The sequence below is a fragment of the Drosophila mojavensis genome, unplaced genomic scaffold, assembly GCF_018153725.1.
Source record: "Drosophila mojavensis isolate 15081-1352.22 unplaced genomic scaffold, ASM1815372v1 contig_277, whole genome shotgun sequence".
Lineage (NCBI taxonomy): Eukaryota > Metazoa > Arthropoda > Insecta > Diptera > Drosophilidae > Drosophila > Drosophila mojavensis.
The window spans coordinates 2092248-2102127 of NW_025318822.1; the positions used below are offsets into that span (position 1 = coordinate 2092248).

Here is a 9880-nt window from a genome sequence, read left to right on the forward strand (position 1 = left end):
CCACACTAGAGTCGAACGGTGGCAGCTTTAAAGTGCCTGACATGCCCGCATCCAACCGAAGGAGGCCAACGAATAGTCCATGCCCCATGCGTATGCTTATCATATATTCAAATGTGATATGTATGTGCTTCATTAACATTTTGAGAGCATTAACCTGACAATCTGATTTCCAGACTGTCACTTGGACTAGTCAGATTTAAGAATGTTGGCCAAACTGAAGCTGCAGCGTGAAGCCACAAGACTAAATTGGCACTTTGCTTGTACGATGGCAATCAAAATCTAGTGGCTCTAGACGTGAAACATGAGATGTACATTAAATATAATTTGCATAAATATATATAGCAAATGAACTCTTTCTGTATTCCCAGAGAAATATGCTCTGCTGATTTTTTTGGAAACTGAGAAAGGGATTTCTTCTTTACAGAGCAGCAGGATGAATGTATTTAAGACTGTTGACTCAATGCAAATTTTCAATTATAGATTTGTAGAAATGTCAATTTTGATTAAAACAAAAAAAGAAAATACAACTTATATCTCGATAACAAATAAGGATTATTTAAAAATATGGGGTTTAAGAAGGAGAGAAATAGTACTTTCAGATAGTGCTTACTTTTAAACTATATACTATATATTGGTTTTGTAAAAGTATAAATCTGATGTACAGATTCTACACTTAATTAAAATAAAATAAATAAATCAATAAAAGAAACTAAATTTGTTTATTTTGAAAACATAATTAATTTGATGTTATATTACTTGTATTGTAATGTATCCGAAAAATAAATATATTTTTTTATATAAAGTATAGAGTAGAATCCGACTATAGCTACGCTGAAGAGAATGTCGTTATATCCGGAGGACACTAAAGCCAAATACATAAGTTTACTCATATAAGTTTGTGTAGGAACTAAAATTTTCGTCGCAACATTAGGAACGCTATAGGCGGATTCTACTGTATATATATATATATTATTTGATTTACATAGTTTTACATATTTCATTCAGCAAAACATACTCTGATTCTTAGTTCATTTGTGCACTCCAAGCGAGTCATTAGAGTCTTCATTTAATTAGACTTTAGAGCAGATATTAGAGCAGATATCGCAATTACACTGCATCATGTTTGCTTAGCATTAATTGGGGGAGTGACATGAAACATGACTCGATCTACTCACCGTTGCTGCGCAGAGCGTTGCATTGCCTACAAGTGACAGGCCGTTGTAGGGGCGCCTTCGTCGCTGCTGGTCGACAGGCTGCAGCTGCGTGAATGCGGCTGCCCCAGTGGATGTGGATGTGTATGTTGATGGTATCGCTATGCCGTCGTCGTCGCTGCTGTCGTCTCTGGGTCGAGCTGCCAGCAGCGGGCTGCATGAGCCAAGGGCAACGCCAACGCTCGTAACGAGGCGCTCGCCCGCGCCGAATCCCGATCTTAGGAAACGCCGTCGTCGTCTGCGATGACGATGGTGCGGATGATGCTGGCGCTGGCGTTGATTGTGACGACGGCAGCGTTGCTGTTGCGCTGCGGCGTCTATTTTAATGGCAGCAATGGTGCCGCTTTAAAGCAGCACGCAGCCTTCGCACGGGTTAGGTAGGTCTACTAGTTGTCGAAGCTGAAGCCTCTGCAGCGACCCCAAGTGTTGCGTGTGCTCTTTCGCCTCAATTAGTGCCACATATCATTGTTCTTGTTGTTTTTGTTGCTGGCGTTATTGATGCTCTCCGTTGCAGTCTGCTGCTATCGTATCTAGTGCCTGATTAATGACAATTCCATGATCACGTTTCGCTAAATTCCTGGCGCTCGAAGCTAACTTATAGTTGTGTAGTGTGATTATTTGTTGTTGTTTTTATTTTTGTTGATTTCTTGTTGCTGGCAGCACTTTGTTGTCGAAGGTTTTAACAATTCCTGTTTGCAGTCTTGAGCGTTGGCATGGCTGCAAAACACATTCAAAATAATTATGTAAATTAATAACATTCGTAAAAGAAAAACTATGAAATAAAAAAAAAATTACACAATCACTTCGCAAACAGAAGCGAGCCAAAAGGCAAGCTTTACTTTTTGCCCACTGCCCCAACACAAAGCAAATTAACTGAAAATCTTTTTTCGCCGCCTTTTTTCGCAACCGTTTTTTGGCAGCTCTCCTATCTGGCCAAATATTTGGCTGCCAGTGCCTGGCTAAGGCAGCGCTCTGTGTGTGCCTGTCATATCTGGCGGCATTAATATGAATGTGTATTACATGCATACACAGTCGTGCCTACACACACATGCATGCATGCATACATGCACATGTTACATTTATATACACATACTTTTACATGGACATATTTGCACTTGTGCAACTCGGCCATTTGAGCGCATTGACAGTGGAACAATTTATATTGCAATCCGCTCGCATTCGGAAGCAAATTTTCTGTAAATTATAGATTTTTTCCCCAAATGCATCTGCTGCTGGCAATTTATCGCATTCAAGTTTTTGGCTGACAATGATAATTCATGTTTGTGTGTGTGTGTGCGTGTGTATGTCTGCTGCATTGACCTGGCGATGCCGGGTCTGCGCCACGCCCAATTGACAAATTGCCAAAAAGTAAAAAAAAAAAAAACAAAAAACAAATAATACAGAAATTTAAACAGTGCTTTAAATTCAAACTCAATGCAGAAAGTCGTGAAACCGAATGGCATTGCCAATGTATAAAGCGAAATATGTGGAGAATGTGCATAAAGATAATTTTATATAGATATTGTTATATAAGCAATAGATTCAGTTTATATTTGCATGCACAAAAAGCATTTGGGCCTCAGTAAAAAAAATAAATTTATATAAAATATGGAATATACATATTGATAAACCTCAGAATTGTATTGAATTCGAATTTGTGTTACTCACTATGATCTTCTATCATCTTTATTTTTATCCATTTGCCTTACTGAATTATTTTAGTTGTGTATTTTCTATTTATATAATTGAATTTTAAAACGAACAAATATCTATTCTTAGTTTACCCTTCCTCAACAGTTTCATTAAAATTCCTTGATACCTGGGCTGATGAATATAATTATATCTCTGCCTATGCATTGTTAATCGCAAATTTCTCTAAAAACTTTTTTTTAGCTACAAAATAGAACAAACAAATGGAGATTTGCAAAAAGTGTGGGCTTATTATTCAGCACCTGCCAAAGCATATACATCACAAATGCAGTCCCTCAGTATGCACTAAGGCCTGCAATTATAGAGCCGCAAAATGCACAACGAAGTAGAAAAAACGGCGGGTTGGGACTGGACTAGTTGAACATGAAACACGAAAATGTGCAGCTGCGAATTTGAAATGTGAAAAGCAAACCGAATGCGAAATGCAAATGACAAAGCCTGAGAATGGAAAATGGAAATGAAAATGAAAATGCAGAATAAAAATGGGAGCTGCTAGAAAATGTTTTTAAATATCAACAACAACAACAGCAACTCTAATGAGTGCACTGACATAAAAATAATTATGAATTAAAACCCAAGTTGCTTAGTTATATATATATTTTTCACTCTTCCACTAGTTTGCTGTATTTTATGTATATTTTCTTTTCTTTTTTTTTCGGGCCCAACCATAACTCATAATTCAAATGCATGTAGGAAGTGGATACTGCAGAGCAGTTGCCAACGAACCCGGCGAGATCTGTGCCGGCTTTAGTTTAGTTGGTTCCATTGTCTTCAGTAATGCGACGTCATCGTCAGACGTCGTTGTCCTGGTCCTGGTCGACGTCCTCATACTCGTCGTTGTTGGCTGGCGCCCGTTGTCTGTCTGCATTTTCATTTGTGGCGCATAAAAAGGCAGCAGAGGAGCTGCCAGCAAATGTCCATCAGCAACTACAGCAAATGCCATTTGTACATATATATGTATGCATGCATGTCTGTATGCAGGCAGCATAAAAGGACAGCAACTAACCGAGATAGACATAGTCGAACAGGCAGCCAGACGAACTGTGGCAGTGGCATGGCATGGCCCGGCTTCGCCTCAGAATTGTTGGACAGTTGCAAACTGGTGCTGGTATTGTGGGACTGTCTGCTTTTTAAGCAACAACGTCTCGACTGCGGGTCAGCTAAGTGCAGCGGCAGCAACAATGCCACAGCCCAAGCACTTCGGGACTTAAACAAATGGCGCATAATGCACTGGAAGACGTAAAGCCTCGTTCAGAGTGCATCCAGATAATTCTTAAAGCGCAACCTTAAGGCAGCACATGGCATGCCGCAAGCTGGCAGGCTAATAACTTGGCATAAATATTGCGAAAAATAAATCTTGCAAGCCAACCCAATCAATAATATGTTCAGTATCCATTTCGATAGCAGCTGTGGAGACAGACAGACAGACAGTTCTGCCAGGCGAATAAACTCCCGTTGCGCACAAAAGTATGCTATAGATTTTTATGAGCAGTAAGTTAAAACTATTTGATGGCAACAACAGTTGGTGAGCTGAGACCGCAATCGAAGCGGATTTTAATGCTTGATAGTCACTTGACTCTGCACAAATATACTTATATATGTTAGTGTTTTATAAGAATATAAAACTATATGATTTTATAAATGTGCACGATCTTAAGATGGGAAAAACACATGGCTAACACACATGTTTAACAATATATAAAATATATTTAAAACAAATCACATTTTTATTTATAACTGAATGTTATAAAATATAGTATATTTAAAATGAAAATATTAAGTATGTACGAAAAACATATCGTATAAAAATTTTATTTATAAATGAACCTGCAGTAGCCACATAAAAAAAATTTAAAAAAATATGTATCTTTATAGTCATAATAAACATTTGAGGCCTTGATTAAAAACACTATATTAGCTAATCTCAATATATATCATTTATGTGTAAATAATATGCTTTAAAACAATTTTTTTTTTTTACATAAATGAAAATTTTAATTGCATGGATATTCATTTTAATAACATAATTATAGTTAAATATCTAAGGAAACTTTTGCTTGACTGAAAATCTAATTTCCTCAATGAATCAACTCACAGACTTAAACTTTATTAACACATATACATTATTAGTATAAGTTGTTTGTTGATAGTTGTTTGCTCCACTCTTAAGCAGCAGCAGCTACAAAAGCAGTGGCCGTAGCGACAAAGACGACAGTGGCCAAAAGTGAGTGCAACTCTTGTGGACACAAAGTTTCAACTTGTTTAATTTTGTTTGCGCTGCTCAAATGGCTCACTCGAGTGCCATGATAGATCAGATGGAACAGTGGAGAAATGCAACGCTTAGTGAGGAATAATATTCATCAGTCTCATATAATCAATTTATAGTCAAAAGCGCCTGGGTCACCGGTAGCTGTGGGCGTGGCAATAGCTGGCCAATGTAAATAAACACTTGGCATTCAGTTTAGAAACGATTCAATGCAAATTGTCGAAGTGCTGTGAGGGGCGAGGGCGATGACGAGGTTGAGCTAATAACAAAAGGCGTTCAACTGAAGACCAAAAATCAACTTCAAAAACGAAAATATTTGTCGAGCAATAGCAAGAATCGACAGCGTCCTTCAAGCTGGCGTCACCTAAAGCTCACACAGACACAAACACACACACACGCACACACACATCGGCAGACCGTGTGCGTGTAAGTGTGCCTCTGTGTGCATGTTTATGGTTGCTGCTGTCAGGACAAAGCCAAAGACAAAGGAAGCCTATACACAAAAACAAGACAGCCCGGTAACTAAACAAGTGGGAATTTACGTTAAAATCAACAACAACAACTGCAACAACAACAGCAACAAAGGCAAAAGTAAAACAAAAACAGAATAGAAAAGGAAGACAAAAAGCAGTTGCTGGCAATAGGGAAAACTGGCTGGGTAAGTGATTGACTGACTGACCGACTGACTGACTAACTGAATGACTGATTGACAGACAGGTCAGACGTGGCGTATGAGTAATGCTTAGGGATGAAGCCACCCGCAGTGGTAAATGAACATAAAACAACAAGAAAATATATAAGCCTCTAGGCACTCCGTAGCAAAGTAAATCGTATTAATTAGAGAAACCGAGAACAAGCTCAGAGGCAATAATAAAAAATATAGAAATCAGCACAACAGGCAACGCACATGAGGGTCGATATATTATGCTCAAATATATGCACGAGGGCTACTTATTATATTGAGTGAATATGTATAAGAAATTTATTTTATTATACAAGAGTAAAAAGAGTAGAATTTTTTTAGAGAAAAAAAATAAATAAATAAAAAATTTCTAGAAATATTAATCAAAATATATTGGAAATTATATTAGAGTTTTCATAATGCTTAGGATTTGATTATCTTATATTATATATATCTAAATTTTATTTAATTAATTATTACAATCAAAGTATATGTAACATATATAACTGAGGTGCGTTTCTCTGGCAAGTGTGAGACGCTTTCATTATGTTGAGCATTTCAGTGTCGGACGAATTAAGCGCTGACAGTTGACGCAACAGTTAAGCGAATTCGTGAAAGGCATAAACCGAGGCAAATTGCATAGGTGTGTGTATGTGTGCATGTGTAGGAGTAGATTGTGTTTGTGTTTGTGGCACACTTACATTGCTGACATCAATTTGCGCACAAAAGTCAACGCGCCGCAAAGGTTAGAATAAGTCCAACTGCTGCCCAGACAGCCAGACTGGGCGACCGAGAGCCAGCCAGCCACTGGTCCAGGGACCACGGACCAGGGACCAGGGACCAGATAACCAGCGAGCGACCTACGAGACCGGAAACGAAATGAAATTCGAGACCTGCTGACAGGCAGCCAACAACACGGCAAAGAAAACACACGGCGTGGGTGATAAAGAGAGACAGAGGCGGAGCGAGAGAGAGAGAGAGGCGGATAGAGAGACCGAAACGGCGACAGAGATTCAAAGGCTGAGGCAGACGTGACGGCGACGGCGACGGTTATTACGAAAACGAGATTTGAACAGCACTCGACGTTTTAGTTTACAGAGATTTCAGAGACGGCCGCATTGAGTTGCATTTCCCAGCGATTTGTGCTGTGGCAAGGCGATGGCTTTTCAATTAAACACACACTCACACGCGAGCGCGCACATGTTTCTGAATGTGGATGCGAATGCGAATGCGGAAGCGACTGTGAATGTAAAGGCGAATATATCTTTCGATAGGGACAGGCACACAAATAACGCTGATGTTGCTGTTGCTGTTGCTGTTGCTGCTGTAATCTAGACAGTTGCTGTTGTTGGCTGAGGCGCTGCTGCGGTTGCTGGTGTCGCCAATGTTTATATTGAAGCAGCACACGCCCTGCGTGAAACGTGGCACGGGCCGGTGCTGAAGTCTCAGAGTGTGCTGCCGTTCGCAGTAGTGACGATGATTCCGTCTCAGACTCAGACACGGTGTCGGTAGCGGTATCGGTAGCGGTATCGGTATCGGTCGCAGACTCGCTGTTCCGCAGCAGCAGTCGCAGCAGCGGCAACGTCTGACAATCAAATGTTTGTTTGCTCATTTGCGTGACATTAGAGGAGGCATTTTCGTTGCCGCTTATGAACACAACGGTTAGCTTCGGATCCGAATATCAATTGATTCGTATTTGGCTTTCTTAATGTAATTTTGTTATCTTTGCTTTGTTACTGATTGTTTTTCCTTTATCGTTTTTTTTTTTTGTATTTTTATTTTTTGTACATATATATATATATATTTTTTTTTTTTTTTTTTTTTTTTTTTTTCTATTCTCTGGCTTTTCTTTGTTTGGTAACACGCGACGCGGCTCGGCTCGCTCGATGCGTACGTTTTCTTCAACCCGCGGGCTCTGAGGCAACTACTGTTGGCCGCTTCTGCATGGCAGAGTTTTCGCAGCTGGCGCTGATGCTGCCGCTGTTGAGTCGCATTGCTGCTGCCGTTGCTGCTGCTGCTGCCGCTGGTGACGCCTCTGCTGCTGCTGCTGTCGCCTGTCGGCGCTCCCAGATGCTGTGCGCATGTTGCGCGCCACAAAGCGACAAAGAGCGCCGGGCGCTCTCTTCGTGTTTTGCAACTGTGTGGGGCCTGAACAGCGCCTAGAAACGTTCCTCAACTCGGCTGCCCGCACTCTCCGCCTTAAAGTGTTCCACGTCTTGGCTTGGCTTCTTATCTGAGGTCGGCATCGTGCGTTTATGCTTAAATGCGAGACGCGCGCTCTCTTAGCAGCGCTCAGCAACTCTACACAAACCGCTCAGACCAAGCGACAAAAGGGCGTTTTACATTCGCCGCAACTCTCTCGCTCTCAGTGCTCTCTTACATCTGTGTCTGTTTTTATCGGCGTGCGGGCGTGTGTATGTGTGTGGGTGCTCTTGTATGTGTGTGCATATGACCATTTTTCAGCTGCTGCCGCCCATGCTGCGGCTGCTACCCGAAAATTGTTCTGGCTTTGACGACAACTCCAGGAGGCGCCCGCACAAAAAGTGCCTAGCTAATAATTTACATACAGGGCGTGGATTTTCGTTACCTCTGGCGCAAATCCTCTCTCTCCCATATCTCTCTCTCTCTGTCTGTTTGTCTGTCTCTCTCTCTTAATGCCCTCTCCCTCTGGCTGTATTTCTCTTCAGCTATCTCTCTGTGTGTGTGTGTGTGTGTGTGTGTGTGCTCATGTGGATTCCCAACTGAGATAAAAGGGCCAGCCAGCGACAATGAATGCGTGAGCCGCAGCTCGACCCCGAGCCCAAAACAAGAATTTTTGAATCTGCTTTGCTCTTGTGCTCTTGTTGCTGTTGTTATGCTCCCTCATGTGACAGCCGCTACCCCCTCCCCACCCCCTTGGCAACTCCTGAGCGGAACAGCAGGGGCTGGCCGGGGGCCGAGGCGTCGAATAGGCCGTGGGGCCGAAGGGGCTGTGGTGCCGATGGGGGGCAGGGCTACTGGCTACAATTGTTTGTTTATTTCTAAACATTGTTGTCCTTATTTTCGGCCATGCCTTTGTTATCCTTTCTGGCCGCATGTTACTTGGGGCCAAGCGAGCCTTGTTTCATTATGCGTATGAATGAATTTTATTTGAAACTCAGCTATATATGCGTACGAAATTGAGTCTGTGTGTGTGTGTGTGTCTGCATATGGGTGCAAATGAATTTGATGTAAATTGCAATTTCATGCGTATTTTCTTTGCGTTTTCGTTGTCTGCCCCTCGGTGCTTATGCGTCCCGCTCTCAGACTATCGCCGTCACGTTCGCTCTTTTTTGTTTTGTGTGCTCTGTGTGTGTGTGTTTTTACACTCTTTTTTTTGTTGTTTTCTGCCGCCGTGTCCCGGAGTCGTGTCCTACTGTGCGTGTAATTGATAATGATCTCGATTGTGGTTTTGTGCTGATGTCGTTGGTGTTTTTGTTTTCGGTGTGTATTGTGTTTGTGTGCGTGTGTATGTATATGTGTGCATGTGGGTATTAAAGGGGCTTTGACAAAAAGCATAGCATACTTTACAGCTCGTTCAAGCTGCATGCGACGATGTAATATTTTTTTTTTTTTCGAAATTCAAGCAGCGTATCTGTAGGTAAATTTTGCTGACATTTATACATAAACAACATTTATATACGCCTGTGCATGTGCATGTGCGTGTGCGTGTGGGTGTGCCGGTTCGTGACAATATTTACAATTGAGAAAATGTCCTAAGCTAACTTTATTTTATTTGTGCATCGCTTGTCTGATACGGGATATACTGCATATATATATTGGTGGCCAAAGTAAATTTTGTTTTGTAGCCAAGAGGTTTTCCAGCAAAAGAACAAAACAATTTCCTAAAAGTCAAAAAGGGTTATTACATCTCAGCTGTGATTAGGCGACGAAAAAGGCTCGGCGTGCACTGAAAGCAAATGAATCAAATTACAGCAAACAACTCAAGATGCAAAGATCCCCTAAATCAATGTTACTTAGTTGTCCTGACAA

General features: G+C 41.2%; 1 protein-coding gene across 1 annotated transcript in view; it reads right to left on the reverse strand.

Annotated features, from left to right (window-relative positions):
- The window catches only part of LOC6574108 (acetylcholine receptor subunit alpha-like 1), a 73416-nt gene extending 65615 nt beyond the window's left edge, over window positions 1–7801 (reverse strand). The window contains exons 1-2 of the mRNA XM_002000130.4: window positions 6571–7801; window positions 1176–1928 (exon numbers count right to left, since the gene is read on the reverse strand). The gene's annotated coding sequence lies outside the window, so the exon portion shown is untranslated. The remainder of the gene's footprint in view (window positions 1–1175; window positions 1929–6570) is intronic.
- Window positions 7802–9880: the final 2079 nt, after the last annotated feature.